The 18,483-nt window shown below is 44.4% G+C and overlaps 1 pseudogene; it reads left to right on the forward strand.

Annotated features, from left to right (window-relative positions):
- Positions 1-12,079: 12,079 nt before the first annotated feature.
- LOC135051368 (5S ribosomal RNA) lies at positions 12,080-12,199 on the forward strand (annotated as a pseudogene).
- Positions 12,200-18,483: the final 6,284 nt, after the last annotated feature.

Here is an 18,483-nt window from a genome sequence, read left to right on the forward strand (position 1 = left end):
TGAGCTACACAACTATAGGGGGAATTATCTGTGTAAGCAGCATAACTACAGGAGGCATTATGTGTATGAGTAGCATAACTACAGGTGGTATTATTTGTGCAAGCGGCACAACTACAGGGGGCATTATGTGTGTAAGCGGCATAACTACAGGGGGCATTATGTGTATGAGCAGCATAACTACAGGGGGCAATATGTTTGTAAGCGGCACAAATACAGGGGGCATTATGTGTATAAGCAGCATAACTACAGGGTGCTTTACATGTGTAAGTGGCATAACAACAGGGGGTATTATGTGTATAAGCTTCACTACTACAAGGGGCATTATGTGTATGAGCGGAAAAGCTACATGGGGCATTATGTGTGTAAGTGGCACTACAGGGGGCATTATGTGTATAAATGGCATAACTGCAGGGCATATTATATGTGTAAGTGGCATAACTACAGGGACATTCTCTGTATAAGCAGCATAACTACAGGGGGCATTATGTGTATAAGCAGCATAACTACAGGGAGCATTATGTGTGTAAGCAGCATAATTACATGGGCATTATGTGTGTAAGCGGCATAACTACAGGGTGCATTGTGTGTGTAAGCAGCATTAGTATAGAGGACATTATGTGTATGAGTAGCATAACTACTGAGAGCATTGTGTGTGTAAGCAGCACAACTACAGTGGGCATTGTGTGTATGCGGCACAACTATAGGAGGCATTTTGTGTATAAGCAGCATAACTACTGTGGGCATTGCACGTGTAATTGGCACTACTACTATGGGCATCATGTGTTTAGTATCATAACTACATATTGCATTGTGAGTGTAAGCAGCATAACTACAGGGGCATTGTGTGTGTAAGCGGCACTACTACTATGGGTATTATGTGTAGAAGTGGCACTTCTACAGAGGGAATTGTGTGTGTGTGTGTGTGTGTGTGTGTGTGTGTGTGTGTGTGTGTGTGTGTGTGAGAGTGGCACAACTACAGTGGGCATTATGTGTGTAAGCGGCACAACTACTATGGGTATTATGTGTTTAAGTGGCACTTCTACAGATCACATTGTGTGTGTGTAAGTGGCACAACTACAGTGGGCATTATGTGTGTAAGTGGCACAACTACAGTGAGCATTATGTATGTAAGGGGCATAACTGCTGTGGGCATTTTGAGCATAAGCGGCACAACTACAGTAGGGATTATGTGTGTAAGGGGCATAACTACTGTGGCCATTTTAAGTATTATGTGTGTAAACAGCACAACTACAGTGGCCATTATTTGTATAAGCGGCACAACTATGGTGGGCATTATGTGTGTAAGGGGCTCTACTATTTTGGGCATTATGTGTATAGTGAAAACTACTGTGCTGTGCAATGTTTATAAGGGATAATATTGTGTAGTATAACCTGAATAGGAGGCACTACTGTATGTCGTAACGTGATTAAGGGACGCTACTATTGTATATGGTGTAATATGAATCAGAGGCACTACGTATGGTATAATGTGAATAAGATTGTGCTGACCGGGATCAGGTACAAACCATCCTGGAGTCTGCTGCTGAGCTGCTGTATAAGCGTTGAGTCGGCTGCCACTGTGGCCATGGGTGATGGGGTAGGTCTGCGCATCAGCTGGTAGGAGAGGGAGTGGTAGTGGGGGTGTTGTCTATTCAATTTGTAACCTGGTCTGGGGTGGAAGTGTCTGTGCAAGCTGTCACATACTGTCGGGTTGGGGGATTATTGGCATACACTGACTGACAGGGGGAGATTGTTTGAGGAAGGGAGGCCCTAAAATGGTGACTTGCTTAGGGCCCTATGAGGTCTAAATCTACCTCTGGAATCACTGTAAAGAGAGAAAGCATTTTAAAAGACATATGATGTTTTACTGGTAAAGTGATTACTGTAATCTTTGCTTATTTTACCTTTCAACCAAAATATTGTGCAATCATTCACAGGGGTGTATCTAGGGGTCGATGCCCCACTGGCAAAGTAATGGACTGGTGTCCCCATCTTTGCAATAGGGACATGTGTCAAAAAGGGGGTGTGGTCTCATGAGTAAGGGGTCTACCCACACAATAGTACCACCACTTCAAATTACACCACACAGTAGTACTGCTTACTGTGTAATATTATCCTTAATTCACATTGCATCAATCAGTAAGGTCTCTTATTCACATTACACCACACAGTTGTTCTCATTACACCACACCACACAGTAGTTCCCATATTCACATTACACCAAACAGTAGTGTTCCTTTTTAACATTACGCCACACAGTAGTGTCCATTATTCATGTTACATCACATAGTTGTACCCCTTATTCATGTTACACCACACAGCAGTAACCCTTATACTTGTTATACTACTCACTAGAACCCCTTCTTCACATTATGCTACACAGTAGTAGTACCCCTTCCACATTATGCCAGACAGTAGTAGTGCCCCTTTGTCATGTTCCAGGGTGGCAGACTCCAGGAAGTCCAGGACTTACCAGTCCAGTCTCTGTGGTGGGGTCCTTCAGGGAGCAGGGCAGGCTGCTGGTAGTGGACATTGTGTGCGGGCAGATAGACAGGGATCACTGTGGCAGGGTCTAAGTTGAGGCTAGCTGTGGGAGGTCAGTGGAGCAGGCTTGTGGGCACTACCATATTGGATGAGGGCATGTGACTGTGGGAGCCAATCAGGCACTTGGAAGCACTAAGCAGCTTGGAGCCAATCAGCATCAGCTAAAAGGTATTTAGCTGGAGGTTCCTGGCTTTTAGATTGGCCATGCAACATCTTGTGACACAAGAGCTGTGTGGCTACTAAGTACTCTGCAGCCTTGCTTCTAAAACATCCTGAGTTTACTTGCATTCAGCCTCCAGACTGGTGCAGTTAGCAGCCTTAGACCTCCTAGCCCGTCCATCTCAGTGGAGTCTGCAGCAGCCTGCCCTGCACCTTTGCAACCATTACCACAGTTACAGAACCCTCTGGAGGCGGCCTCTCACAGTTGGATCACGGTAGTGGTCTTTCTAGGGTTGCTTTACCAAAGTACCCACTCCTGAACATTGCCCAAAATGCAGGTCTGACCTTGTATCATTCGTAGAAATAAACATACAGTATCCGTCCTGCTAGGCTATTATTTAAAGAAGCAGCCCAGTCAACTCCACTAGCACCCGAACCGGGTCCACAGGCAATTTTGGATCTGACACCCTTACACATTATGCCACAATAGTAGTGCCCCTTGCTACCTATAGTGCCACCCCCACATACGTTCCCTATAATGCCCCATATCCCCCCATATGTTCCTAACAGTGCCCTCCATATGTACCTTAAACTACTACCCTATACCCAACCTTGGTCTGTAAGTTTATTTCTTTAATGTGCTCATCCCTGTTCTAATGGTTGTTTACACATATGGTCACTTACCAAATACAGTTGTTCTTCTTCTTCCTGCACTCTTTCCTTGGCTCCTGTCAGGCAATGCATGTACATAATGCTGCTAGGAAACAAAATCAGTTGCTGTAATGTCTGCTGAAGTCACTCAGCTTAGCTAACTGAAAAGGTCATTGTGTCATTTTAAGAAGCGGTGCCACCATGGTACTGGTGGGTGAGATCCATTACAGTAGGAGAATAACATGGGATGGTCTGCATCTGTTCGCCCGCTGGTAAAGATGTTGCCCAGTTTCACTCCTGAATACAGGCACTTTCACTGTCACCTTCCTCTGCGATCTACCTCTGTTATGGCCCTGATTCTACCCCCTAGCCGCAGGATGCCCTCACCAATCGAAGTCAAAGGTTAGATATTTCCTTGGTCATCTGTGTGCATTTTGAACATTTTCTGATTTATCTTCTGGTAAATTAAAAATCTAAACACAATCAAGGGCATTTAGAAATTAATGTATGGACCACCAGTACATATATGTGATGACATCCTCCTATTTTTGTATTTATATGAGAAGTGCCAAGATATGTTTGGAAAGTTGTGTGTTTTGGAATATTTTGCATCTGCTGATGTAGCGATCGGGGTTAAATGGAGCTTCCTTTTCTAAAAGTGGTCTAGAGCTATTGTGCACAAAAGTAAAACTTAGAATTTGTAATGCTTGATGAGAAATTAGTATGAGATCTGTCGGCTGGACTTAGGGGGTAATTCCGGCCAGATCACTCACTAGCTGTTTTTTGCAGTCCTGTGTTCGCATAGTCGTCACCCACCGGGGAGTGTATTTTAGCTGTGCAAGTTTGCGATCGCATGTGCAGCCGAGCGGTACAAAAGAACTTTGTGCAGTTTCTGAGTTGCCCAGGACTTACTCAGCTGCTGCGATCACTTCAGCTTGTCCGGGGCCGGAACTGACGTCAGACACACGCCCTGCAAACAACTGGACACGCCTGCGTTTTTCCAACCACTCCCTGAAAACGGTCAGTTTCCACCCAAAAACGCCTTCTTACTGTCAATCTCCTTGTGATCGGCTGTGCGAATGGATTCTTCATAAAACCCAACACACAGCAACGATCCGCTTTGTACCCGTGCGATGCACCTGCGCATTGTGGTGCATACACATGCGCAGTTATGACCTGATCGCAGAGCTGCAAAAAGGGCTAGCGAGCGATCAGGTCTGAATTACCCCCATGGTGTAGCACCATTTTAGCAGGAAATGACAATCTTTTTTATGCATGCAAAAGTCTTGATTTTTTCCATGGATGTGTCAGAGATCGATAGCTAACCTACAGTTTTAGTGGGATTGGTTTTGCATATTCCAGGTCAATTTTATGAAAGCCCATTATTAGGTGTATATTGTATAACTTATATTAAGAGTATTTATCTAAAATGCACTACAGCAACCTAGGTGCAGCTAAAATAAGCAGTAATTCTGGAGAAAAGAATAAAAGTTAGAGTTAATGAATGGAAGAGTACTGTAGGCTGGATTGTGAAGTAATAGATTCACTGTGCACTTGTAACTTGTCTAGCTGGAACAGGTATACCTGACCTCAGTGCTTTTATAGGTCCAAAAAATGTATTGTTGGTATGCACCTAAGAGGAACATTAGTGGCTAACATTAGTTGGATGGATTTTATCTAGAACATAAAATTACAACATGCTCCCCAAATATTAGGCAATTACATGTGTGTGTTGAATGTAAGATGTGTGTGCCTAGGCATACTGTAACCTGTTGGTGATAACAGGTCTTTTAATGTAGATTTTGAAAAAATCATACTCTTTAAAAAAAAAGTCTCATCCTTCCCCAAAGCAATCTGAAACAGCACTCATAGTCAGTGCCATTTCTAGGGCAGGGCAAGCCATGCAATCGCAAGGGGCGCTGCAGCCATGGCAACTGCATGTTAGTATTCCATCTGGAATACTATTAAATAAAAGTCCCTACCAAAAATACCACCACCTCATAGAAGACAGTTATTAAGGATACTAGAGGAGATGGCCATTTTGAGAAGGACGGCTTCCATATTTTGAACCGGTGGAGGCAGGGAAAGCACAATGTGCTTCACTACTGCAGAGACAGGTGGCAGGGGCTGGGGGGATCCCCTAACAATGAGTAGAACCCCTTGACAATGAACAGAACCCCTTGACAATGAGCAGGTACTGTGGCAGCCTTTACTACAGTAGGTGTATAATATGGTGACAGGGGCATGTGAGGACATAATGTGGTGTCAGGGGCATTACAGTGGGGGCATAATATGGTGAAAGGAGTATAACTAGGGCTACTTAATATGGTGACAGAGGCATTACTGCGTGGGGCATAATATGGTGTCAGGGGCATTACTGTGTGGGTCATAATATAGTGACAGGGGCATTACTGTGTTTGGCATAATATGGTGTCAGGCATTACTGTGTGGGGCATATTATGGTGACAGGGGCATTACTGTGGTGGCTACCATGGCTTACTATGATGTAAGGGGCATAATATGGTGTAAGGAACCCTATGTCGGTGTAAAGTAGCCTTTTTCTGCAAGGTCACACCTATTGCAGCAATGCCACACACATAACAGTGTGCAAATATAATTTCTTTATATGTATATGGGGGGGCGCATTTTTTTAGTGTTCACACTGGGAGACAAATTGTCTAGCAATGGTCCTGCTCATAATCCAAGAGGGGTGGCACTCAATATCCCGACCGCCGGGATACCAACAACTATTCTCCCTCTTGGGGGGTCCACGACCCCTTGGAGGGAGAATAAATAGCATGGCGAACAAAGCGCGCCACCGTGCCCGCAGCATGGTGAGTGCAGAGTGGCGAGCACAGCGAGCCCACAAGGGGCTCTTTTTCGCTTGCCCCACCGCCGGCATTCCGGCGGACGGGATCCCAGCCCTGGTATGCTGGTCTCCAGGATCCCGACCACCGGGACATCGTAGTACACCCATCCAAGAGAGTTGTGCCTATTGCATTGAGTCAGACAGCTGATACTTTTCAAAAATTAAACCCCTTTGTCATAATGAGATGACCCCAGCTTGTTCAGCACAGAGCTAAGGGGTTAAAGTACTGTATGAAGCAGTGAAAAGAGTGGAGAAGTTACCAATAGCAACCCACCAGCTTTGAGGAGGAATTTAACAAGTACATACTGTAAAATGATAGGTGGCTGTTGATTGGTTGCTATGGGAAACCACTACACTAGTCCTTTTCTTCACTTTTTCACTGCTAAAGGTCACATAAAAAATACAGGCCCACTTTGGGGTAAAAAAAAGCCCTATTCTTCCAATGAAACAAATATAACCAATTACTGAGAAAATGTGTTTTGTTATTTGCATGCTTTTGAAAGTTTAGGTTTTCCCCTAATTCTCGAATTATTTAATCAATTAGATACTGTACATACACCTGTTGAAATAGATTAAAAAAATATAAAGATTTGATCTTTTATAAATCAAATAACACAGTGAATATTTTTTTTTTTTGGTAAATTGTGTTCAATCTCATTATTATTATTATTATTATTATTATTATTATTATTATTATTATTTTAAATTATACTAAAACATGATGTATTTAAAAATGTATAATTTTAGTAATATTTTTCCCTGGGTATTTTAACAACCAGGACCGGGACCCCACGCAATTTTTTTTTTTTTACTATTTCACATACTTTAACACAGAGAAGCATGCACAGATCTCAGTGATCCGTACATGAATCTCCAAACACGCCAGCCAAAAGCTGGTCTATTTGAAAGCTCTATTTCTGTACGAATTGTTTGGCTATTGGGGGTCATTCCGAGTTGTTCACTCGCAAGCTGCTTTTAGCAGCTTTGCACACGCTAAGCCGCCGCCTACTGGGAGTGAATCTTAGCTTATCAAAATTGCGAACGAAAGATTCGCAATATTGCGAAAAGACTTCTCTGTGCAGTTTCTGAGTAGCTCGAGACTTACTCTGCAAGTGCGATCAGATCAGTGCTTGTCGTTCCTGGTTTGACGTCACAAACACACCCAGCGTTCGCCCAGACACTCCTCCGTTTCTCCAGCCACTCCCGCGTTTTTCCCAGAAACGGTAGCGTTTTTTCGCACACACCCATAAAACGGCCAGTTTCCGCCCAGAAACACCCACTTCCTGTCAATCACATTACGGTCACCAGAACGAAGAAAAAACCTCGTAATGCCGTGAGTAAAATACCTAACTGCATAGCAAATTTACTTGGCGCAGTCGCACTGCGGACATCGCGCATGAGCGACTAATCGCTCCGTTGCGAGAAAAATATAACGAGCGAACAACTCGGAATGACCCCCATTGTCGGCAGTGAAAGAGAATACCAATTCTTAGTAAATTCCGTGTTATATGAGGTGTATGTTAAAATCCAACTGTGTTTGACTAATGGTCTATTGATTCATATTTGTGTGACTGTGAACAGACAGCAGTGTATCTCAATACAAATTGCCCCCAAACTGCTGTGATTTGTGTTTAGTAAATTTCCGAGTTGCATTTTCGTATTAAGATGCAAACTCGAATCAAATCGGGAGCTTAGTAAGTTTCCCTATAAGTGTGAATTAGGCAAATTAATGCACCTACTTTTGTACTGAAGTGAAGAAAAAAGATTTCACTTTATGCATTACGATTATTTAAAAGAGGATAAATAAACATTTTGTCAACACTATGGAGGAAATGTAATAGGGTGTGAGAATAAGGCAGTGATTTTGAGAGAGTTCTGTTTTTTTTTTGTTTTCTTTTTAAAGTAGCAATCATTTCATGGCAAAATCAGGTTGATTTTTGCCATGTAAATTTTTGACACTTAAAAAAAAAAAAAAACTCAGGAAAAATGTCACAAAATCTCTCGCATTCTGATTGACCAATGGGGGTCATTCCGAGTTGATCGCTAGCTGCCGTTGTTCGCAGCGCAGCAATCAGGCTAAAAATTGGCATTTCTGTGCATGCGCATGCACCGCAATGCGCAACGTACGGGTACAAAGACCTTTGTGGTTTTGTACAGGTCCTAGCGAAGCTTTAAGTAGCACGGCACAACGCAAGAAGATTGACAGGAAGGGGGCATTTCTGGATGTCAACTGACCATTTTCAGGGAGTGTTTGGAAAAACACAGGCATGGCTGGGCGAATGCTGGGCGGGTGTGTGACATCAAAAGCCAACCCTCCAACGTTAGAATCAACACACACAAAGAGTAAGTCCAGGGCTGGTCTTGTTTTGCACAAAATGTTTTTGCAGGCCCTCTGCTGCACAGTCGTTCGCACTTCTGCAAAGAGAAAATACACTCCCCGGTGGGTGGCGACAATGCGTTTGCACGGCTGCTAAAAACTGCTATCGAGCGATCAACTTGGAATGAGCCCCAATATCCCTTAAATTTTCCATGGCCTCCTGACAATTCATTTATGCATATACACAGAACTGCATTTGCACCTTACAAATGCAGTTCTGTGTATAGGCATAACTCATATACTGTATACAGAAGAAAAATGAATTGCACCCCAAAAGAAACATGCTATACAATAGGGGAGGCAATCATGAGACAGCCTACTGGGATCCCGGCGGTCACAAGGCCAATGCCGGAATCCTGTCAGAAAGTGAAATACCGCCTCTGGAATACCAGCGCCACAGGCTTTTCTCCCTCTTTGGATGTCAACAACATCCATAGAGGGAGACTATACAGTAACTTGTGGCGAGCACAGCAAGCCACCATGCCTGCAGCATGGCGAGTGCAGCAAACTCGCAAGGGGCTTTCTAGTGATTGCCCTGCTGCTGGCATGCTGGCAGCCGGGATCCTGCTGTCCGGATCATGACAGCCGGGGTCCCAGCCACCTATATTCCATACAGTACATATGGCTCGGATGATCAGGGGTGTCAAGGGAGGGTACTAATTACCCAGTCCCAGGTCTGATGGAGGGGCCCAGTGGGGGCCCATGTTTCTCCACCACTTACCTGGCAGCAGCAGCTACAGCTTTTCTCCTTAGCCCAGCACACTGAAAGAGAGATTTATGTAAAAATTACCTTCATTAACTCTTTTTCTTCAAGGTCCATGGGATCCACAAGGTTAACTTTGGGTATGATCTGATAGAGACCAGGACTGGCACCGAACAATAAAGCTTTAAGCTTTGTGAGGCTCCCAGGATGCAGTGGGCTCCTCTACCTTCATACCGTGCTCCCATGCTAAGGTACATCAGTTTTACATAACAAGCCCAAGGCAGGAGCTGGACAAAGGAGAGAAGAACGTATGGTACACACAGAAAATCACACTCTCATAGTGAAGAGAAGGGAACTGGTGATCGTCAAGCGACCTATTTAAGCGTCGTGCATCAGGGTGAGTGAACTGTGGATCCCATGAACTTTGAAGAAAAAAGAGTTAATGAAGGTAAGTTTAACCATAACTCTCTTTTCTTCTTTGTGGTCCATGGACTCTACAGGGTAAATCTCAGGATATCAGAAAAGCAGTTGTTATAGGGAGGGAATGCGCCTAATCTGAAATGAGGATTTGGCAGCCAAAGGTTGGATCCTGAGAGCCAAACATATTAAAGGCATAGAACCTAAGAAATGTGTCGGCAGAAGACCACGTAGCAGCCTTGCATAATTGTTCAGCAGATGCTCCATGGCATGCTGCCCATAAAAGACCCACAGAGCGAGTAGAATGAGCAGATACTGTACTCGTAACAGACAGATCAACCTGTGTGTAAACCTGTGATATGGTCACGCAAAGCAAACATGCCAATATTTGTTTATTGGCTGGCCAGACTCACTTATGGAATCCATAGAGGACGAACAGTCCACATATATCCAAAGAGCATGGACCACATGCAAAGAGGCATCCTCTGGTGAGAGACCAGGTTTCTGGAAGGCCAGTACTACAATTTGTTCGTTAACATGAAATTTCAATACTAACTTAGGTAGGTAACCATGGGTTGTGGCTGTAATGACGGCGGTCGGAATCCAAGAGGTCAGCATCACGACCACAGAATCCTAACCACCAAGGGTGGGAATAGCCCCTGTTTGCCGGCATTCCAGCTGCTGGCATTGTGGCATTGGTATCCTGGCCGCTGGGATCCCAACCACCGGTAAAGCAACTACATCCCGTAACCACTTTAGTTCAAAGAACCGTCCAGTCATGGTGGAATATCAGAAATGGGGAGCAACATGAGAGAGCACCCAAGTCAGAGACCCTATGGGCTGAAGCAATTGCTACTAGAAAGTTTTAATAATGAGCCACTTGAGGTCTACCATTTCCAGTGGTTTAAATGGACTGTGATATAGTGCCTTAAGAACCAGTGACAGGTTCCAAGGAGCTATCAGAGGGACGAATGGAGGATGTATCCGGCGTACCCCCTGAAGGAAGGTATGCACATCTGGCAAAGGAGCCATTTTCTTCTGGAACCAGACAGTCAAAGCAGAAACCTGGACCTTGAGAGAAACCAGTCAATGGTGAGTCCTGCCTGCAAGAAGGCTAACAATCTAGAGATCCAGAGGGCAATGGGATCATAGTGATGATGAGCTCATCACTGAAAATAGGACTGTCAAATCTTGTGATAAATGCAAGCAGAGGCTGGTTTCCTATCCTGAAGCGTAGTTTGAACCACCTCCCCAGAGAAAACTTTGTCCCCTAGGAGGGAAGTCTCAAGAGCCACGCCATCAAAGACAGATGATGCAGGTCCAGATGGAGGCAGGGCCCATGGGAGAGTAGGTCCGGATGTAGAGGCAAAGGTAAGGGCTTGTCTATGGAGAGATCTATTAGATCTGTGAAATAATGTCATCTGGGCCATGCTGGAGCCAGTAGTATGATCGTTTTGCCATCCTCTTTTCATTTCACAGGATTCTGGGAAGTAGAGACACTGGAGGGAAGAGATAGGCCAGACGAAAGTCCCAGGGGACTGTGAGAGCATTCGAGAAAAAAACAAAACAAAGAAGTGTTGGAAAGTAGACTCTTTTTTGGGAGCACTCTAATTCAGAGGGTGGCAATGTAATTTATTAATACTGATAAAACCATTTTTATTAGGTTACACATGGATTAAAATTTAAGGAGTATCTACGTGAAAAATTAGAAGCTTTGCGAAAATAAAGAACAGATTACAAATAATACGTGATATCCATATCACAATGTGTCAGTTGCCGGAGATTAATGGGTGTGGTAACAGAGTTCATTATCCATTACACATTCAGACTCATGTAGTGTATGACCATCATTTGTTCAGCAGATATCCATTGTGGATTACAATAAATGCAGAGAGTTAAATCATAGGTCATATGAGAGTCGGGTACCCAGTAGTATATATATAGGTGACACTGTATAGGGGAGTCAATTTCTTGCAGTACCAGGGTGTTCAGAGGTGGTCTCCCATCCAAATTTTTGTGCAGATCTCAAAAAAACGGAGTGCGGGGTATACGATACCAGCTCCGGTCTTAATACTGTCACTGTGGGACCCGCCTGTTGCCGTGCCCGTGCTCCAGAGGCTCCAGGGGCTGCAGCGGCGTGTGGTCGAGGTCTCCCCGTTCAGAAGACGGAGCTATGCGGCCGTTGCCTGGTGACTGTCCTCGGGATTCCGGCTAGTGCGGTCACGTGTGCGCATCACGTGATCGCAGTACTTCCTCCTGACGTACGTTTCGCATTGAATGCTTGTTCACAGGACGTGTCAAAGGGTGACTAAACCAGGTGGCTGCACACATTCAGGTGATCCAAGAGGGTGAGTACAATATTTGCGGTCATACATCACTGGAGATGCCCAATCTCTTCTGACCTTGGAAGCTAAGCAGTGAAAGGCCGGGTTAGTACTAGGATGGGAGACCACCTCTGAACACCCTGGTACTGCAAGAAATTGACTCCCCTATACAGTGTCACCTTTATATATACTACTGGGTATCCGACTCTCATATGACCTACGATTTAACTCTCTGCATTTATTGTAATCCACAATGGATATCTGCTGAACAAATGATGGTCATACACTACATGAGTCTGAATGTGTAATGGATAATGAACTCTGTTACCACACCCATTAATCTCCGGCAACTGACACATTGTGATATGGATATCACGTATTATTTGTAATCTCTTCTATATTTTCGCAAAGCTTCTAATTTTTCACGTAGATACTCCTTAAATTTTAATCCATGTGTAACCTAATAAAAATGGTTTTATCAGTATTAATAAATTACATTGCCACCCTCTGAATTAGAGTGCTCCCAAAAAAGAGTCTACTTTCCAACACTTCTTTGTTTTGGTTTTTTCTCGACTGCTTAAAATTGACTCTTGGGAGCACCACTGAAAGCGACAATTATTTGGGACTAGGATTAATTATCCATATACCCCTAGTCGCTATATCTAGAAGCAATTCAGGGATAATTCAGTTTTTCAGAGGCTACTAATTATCAGATTGAGGACTTGTGCGGTTCCCAAAACACTTTTTTCTAAGACTGTGAGAGCATCCAAGAATCTCGCTCCTGAAGCTTTTGTCCTGGCTCCGTTCCCTGGAACCTTGTGATTGTGTCTGGAGACCATGAGATCGACATCTGGAAGTCCTCATTTGCATACTAGTATCTGAAATACCTCTGGGCAGAGAGACCATTCTCTGACGTGAATGTCCTGTCAATTGAGTAAGTCTGCTTCCCAGTTGAGGACTCCTGGAATATAGATTGTGAATATGGCTGGGAGGTAAAGTTCTGCCCAGGAGGTTACCTCCTGTATCACTGCCACACTTTGAGTGCCACCGTGTCAATTTATATATGCCCCTGCTGGGGCATTGTCTAACTGGATCTGTACTGCAGAATACTGGATCAGGGGCTGGGCCATCAGAAGGGCCTGGTAGACAGCTCAATGTCTGGGATTTGATTTGAGATGGCAACCCTGTCCATTCGGAAAGTATCAGGCACTGTAGAGGCCTGGAGTGAAATTGGGCATATACCACCATGTCGAACAGTGAGACCATGGAGCCTAGGGTCTGCATTGCTGAATGAACTGAGACCCTGGGATTGCGGAGTAGGTTTTGGATGCACTGCTGCAAGGTTGCAATCTTCTCCTGAGGGAGAAATACAGTATGTGTTGTACCCTAGTGTTCAGCAGTGCTCCAAGGTGCTTTATCCTCTGGGATGTGATGAGTGAGGATTTGGGCCAGTTGATAAACCATCCATGGTACTGAAGGTCTGTTGGAGGTGACTTTTCAGCCCCATTGGAGACTGCACCAGAAGAAGCAAGTCATCCAGGTAAGGCAATATCCAAATTCCCTCATTTTCGGAGAGTGTCCATCATCACCGCCATGAGTTTTAGTGAACACCCTTGGGGCTGTAGACAGTCCATAGGGAGGGGCCTGGAATTGGAAATTGTTGTAGAACAGCAAAGCAAAAATATTATTGATGACACGGTGCAATAGGTACATGGAGGTACGCATCCTGTATATCCAGGGAGACCATGCATAGTCAGGACAATGAACCATAGAGTTTCCGTACAGAACCTGTAGACCTTGAGGAATTTGTTCAGTAATTTCAGATTTAGAATTAGGTGGTGTGATCAATTTGGTTTCTGAACCAAAAAGAGGGTAGAATAGAACCCCTGACCCTGCTGAGACTGTGGAACAGTGATGATAACCCCTGACTGTAGGAGGGATAGTATTACTCCAGACAGTGCTAGGTCCAGTGTTGGAGTAGTAGGGAAATATTGTCTAGGGGATGCTTCAGGAAGGAAATAGCGTACCCGATAGACACCACTTCTGGCACCCATGCATCTGTGGTGACCTGACACCATGTGTGGGTGAATTGAAGAAGTTGCCCTCCCACCCTGGGGTCCCCCATAAGGAATCCCACCTCATGAGTTAGAGGGTTTGTCCTCTGGTTTGGAAGTTGAACATCTGGCAACCCAAGCCTGTTTGATCTTTGGTTTGGAAGCCTTGGCCCTCTCGCAAATGTCTGACCCTTGGTTTTGTCTTACTGATGATAAGGACCAAAAGGACGAAGTCCTAGGTCATGCTGACAATTCTGAAGTCAGACAGACTGTCTTAGAGGTAGCCAATTTCTCAAAAATTCTATCTAGTTCTGATCCAAACAGTAGGTCACATGTGTATGGCAAGGCTTCCAGGGCCTTCTTTGCATCTGAATCTGCTTTCCAAGATTGGAGCCACACAATGTGACGAGCTGCAATTGAATCAGTGGAATCCTTAGAGGACAATAGAACTGTGCCCAGTGATGCCTCTCCAATGTAATAGGCTGTGTCTCTAATATTATTGAGTAGAGACAACTGGTCGTTGGTGGGATAAGAGATGAAACTGTGTTCAAGGTTGTCTGCCCAAGTCTCTATGGCCTTATTCACCCAGGCTGTAGCAGTAACCAGTCTAGCCATTGCTCCTCTGAGAGAGTACTTAGACTTGAGACACATGTCCCACTGCCTATCCCACAAATTCCTAAGGGAAGATGACATAAGTATAGGGAGTTTTGAACTATTAATTAAATGTGTCTCCTGAGATTCCACCGTAGGTGGAGTCTCCCACTTTGTACAATCAGCTTGTGGTAGCGGGTAAAAGGAGCTGAGTTTCTTAAGGACCGTACATTTTTTAGTAAGAGTTTTCCATGCCTCGCACATGGCTTCTGTGAAGTGGTCCGAGTGAAGAAACTCTGCTAAAACTACTTTCTGCCATTGAAGCAGAGGGTCTTTAGTAGTAGGGGCTGGTTCAGCATCTTCTAGCTGAAGTGACAACTTCACTGCCCTAATTAAAGCAGCCACATTAAATTTAGCTGTGGCCTCCTCCTACCCAGAAAGGGATTCAGCATCTGAAACCTCAGCCTGCTCAGCAGTAACTAATGATTCCTCAGAATCAGAGAGTTGGTAGATTGTGAGGAAGGCACATGCCACTTAGAAGTAGAGGGTGCAGGCAATGTACCTTGACCCTGCATCATGTTTTGAAAAGCAGCCAAAGAAGCAGCCAAACTTTGTATAAAACTAGAGAATGAGTCCAACCATGTGGTAGGGATGGGTGGGGCTTCAATTACCTGATAAACAGGCTGTAATGAATGTGGAAATCCCATAGATTGAGCCTTGAAGGGCTGGAGTGATTGTGGTATAGCCAAATGGGAGAGCCACGTGCTGCAGTGGTTGTAGTATACCCATAGGGGAAGCCACAGGAGGGGTAGCAATATGGTCAGCGATTTTAGACAGCAACATAGCGAAAGATGCCCATGTGTGTTTTTGCAAAAGTGCTGGAGGGGCTGGGGTGTTGAGAGGCACCATACAAGTTGTGCACTGGCCATACTGTGACAATTCCTGAGGTAATACCTCTGTGTTACAGGTTTTACATGCTACCATTGTAGAAGCCCCTGACTGCTTGGTCTTAGCTTTGTTAGACAAAGCAGTATTACTGTGTACACACACAAATATGGTAATGTGCAGCTTGTAACAGGAGTAGTATGTGACAAAGTGCACACACAAATTACAATATATAGTACACTATGGCAAATGTAACCCTAAACACACAAGTTTTCAATGATTATTCAGAGAGAAAAAGGAAAGCAATATCAGACAGAGCAAGAGATTGAAAACACGCAGCTGAACATACAATGTAAGTCAACATATAAGTCACATACAATGCAAAATAAACAATTTAACTGCACTGGGCACTGATATCAACTACCCTGCTCTGTATAAGAGGCTTGGTAGGATGCAGCACTGTGTATAAACCGCTATGTGGTAGAGGTATACAGGGAGATTCTGCCCCCTGCTACTGGAGACCTGCAGAGCTCAGAGAATGGCTGCCCTGCATCTCTCTGTGGAGAACAAAGAGAGAGGAGCAGCCCAGGGTGGGAAGACCGCTGTTGAATGGTGCCCTGGACTGGGGGAGGGGCCACTGGGGAAGTGCTGACTGTGACCACAGCGCCAGTATACTTTACAGCCCTGGTGGTCTAGTGCGGATGCAAGGAATATTTAATGGTCCGGGAGCACATCAGTGGTGCTGGCCTTCTCCCCAGGCCAGCGGTAAATGGACTGCGCTACACACATATGAGCAGGATACCTGCCTTACCTGTCCCCCAGTGATCCTGTTGTAATTCCGTGCGCCCCTGCACCTCTGCTAGTAAAGGAAGTGTGCCAGTAGTCCCACTGAAATCATGCACTTGTTGCAGCCCAGTGGGGTGTTGGAGCATCAATGCTGGCTTCCTGTTGGACTGCCAGATGCTGATTGCCCGGTAAAAAAGTAAAAAATTAAAAAATAAAGAATAAAAACAAAAGCTTGGGCTGCAGTTTGCAGCTCTTATTCAGTGTGACCAGCTCCATGCCGACACTGAAAAAAACTTGTTTCTGAGTATGGGGGTGGGGTATGAATTCAGAGGAGCCCACTGCATCCAGGGAGCCTCATAAAGCTTTATTGTTTGGTGCCTGTCCTGGTCTCCACCAGATCATATGCAAGGTTAACTTTGTGGAGACCATGGACCCCGAAGAAGAAATACAATTTGTGTGTATTTTTCTCTAAGGGTGCATGACCACGCCTCCTGTGATTAGGCCCCACCCCCTGAAAAGTACCTAGGCCCAGCCAGGCACTCTACTGGCCTTTGGATGATCCTTCACTATTATGATTTACTTCATGCAATTATGATCCGGGTGGGGCGGGGGGGCGGGGGGGGGGGGGGGATTGATCCTTTCCCCTGCCCCTGTAACACTGCCACTGGCATGGCTGCAGCCTTCCCAGACTCTAACCAGTAACTGAGTACTACTGTATTTTAGTGAAGTAAGTGAAAACTAAAAATAATACAGTATTTCTAAATTCACAGTAGGTTGAACATTGATTTGATGATTTTACTGTGTCCATTTGAGCATTCACCAGAACAAATGAATACTTTTTTTAAAAGGATTTTTTTCGCTACAAATTTAACTAAAAACCGGCATCAAACTGTGAAAATTTATCAGGAAAGCTTTTTTTTTTCACTTACAAATAGTTTTCAAATGACTCTATTTTTTTCAAATTTACAGTGGTGTTTGAAAGTTTTAGAATTTTCTATAAGTGCTGAAATTTGGTCTTAAACTACCTTAGAGTTCCACAAAAGTCCTGTAAGTAGATAAAGAAAACCAAATCAAACAAATGAGACAAAAAAAATTAGACATAAACATTTTTTTATTAAGGAAAATGATCCAGTATCACATATCTGTGAGTGGCAAAAGTATGTGAATGTTTGCTTTCAGTATCTGGTATAACCCCCTTGTGCAACATTGGCTTGGAGGAATTTTACCCGAATCCTCTGTACAAAACAGCTTCAACTTTGTTATGATGGTAGGTTTCTTACCATGAACTGCTCGCTTCAGGTCATTCAGCAACATTTCGATTGGATTAAGGTCAGGACTATTACTTGGCCATTGCAAAACTTTACATTTATTCTTCTTTAACCATTGGTTGGTCAAATGACTTGTGTGCTTTGGTTTGTTGTCTTGCTGCATGACAAACGTTCTATTGAAATGCAGCTCATGGACAGATGTCCTGAAATTTTCCTTTTTAATATTCTGGTATAATACAGAATTGATTGTCCCATCAATGGTGGTCATTCGGAGTTGATCGCTCGCTGCCGTTTTTCGCAGCGCAACGATCAGGTGAAAAAACAGCACTTATGCGCATGCGCATGGTACACAACGCGCATGCTTTAAGTACTTTCACACAAAAGTTTGCAGTTTTACAGAAGCTCGAGCGACGTTTTTCAGTCGCTCGAGTGTTCGTAGTATGATTGACAGGAAGTGGGTGTTTCTGGGCGGCAACTCAGCGTTTTCAAGGAGTGTGCTAAAAAACACAGGCGTGCAAGGTAAAAACACAGGAGTGGCTGGAGAAACGGGGGAGTGGCTGGCCGAACGCAGGGCGTGTTTGTGACATCAAACCAGGAACTAAACAGACTGCAGTCATCGCAAGATAGGAGTAGGTCTGGAGCTACTCAGAAACGGCATGAAATTTTTCCTGTGCAGTTCTGCTAATCTTTTGTTCGCACTTCTGCTAAGCTAAGATACACTCCCAGAGGGCGGCAGCCTAGCGTTTGCATTGCTGCTAAAAGCAGCTAGCGAGCGATCAACTCGGAATGACCACCAATGATGGCAAGTCATCCTGTGCCAGATGCAGAAAAACAAGCACAGACCATGATACAACC

The sequence above is a fragment of the Pseudophryne corroboree genome, chromosome 2, assembly GCF_028390025.1.
Source record: "Pseudophryne corroboree isolate aPseCor3 chromosome 2, aPseCor3.hap2, whole genome shotgun sequence".
Classification (NCBI taxonomy): domain Eukaryota; kingdom Metazoa; phylum Chordata; class Amphibia; order Anura; family Myobatrachidae; genus Pseudophryne; species Pseudophryne corroboree.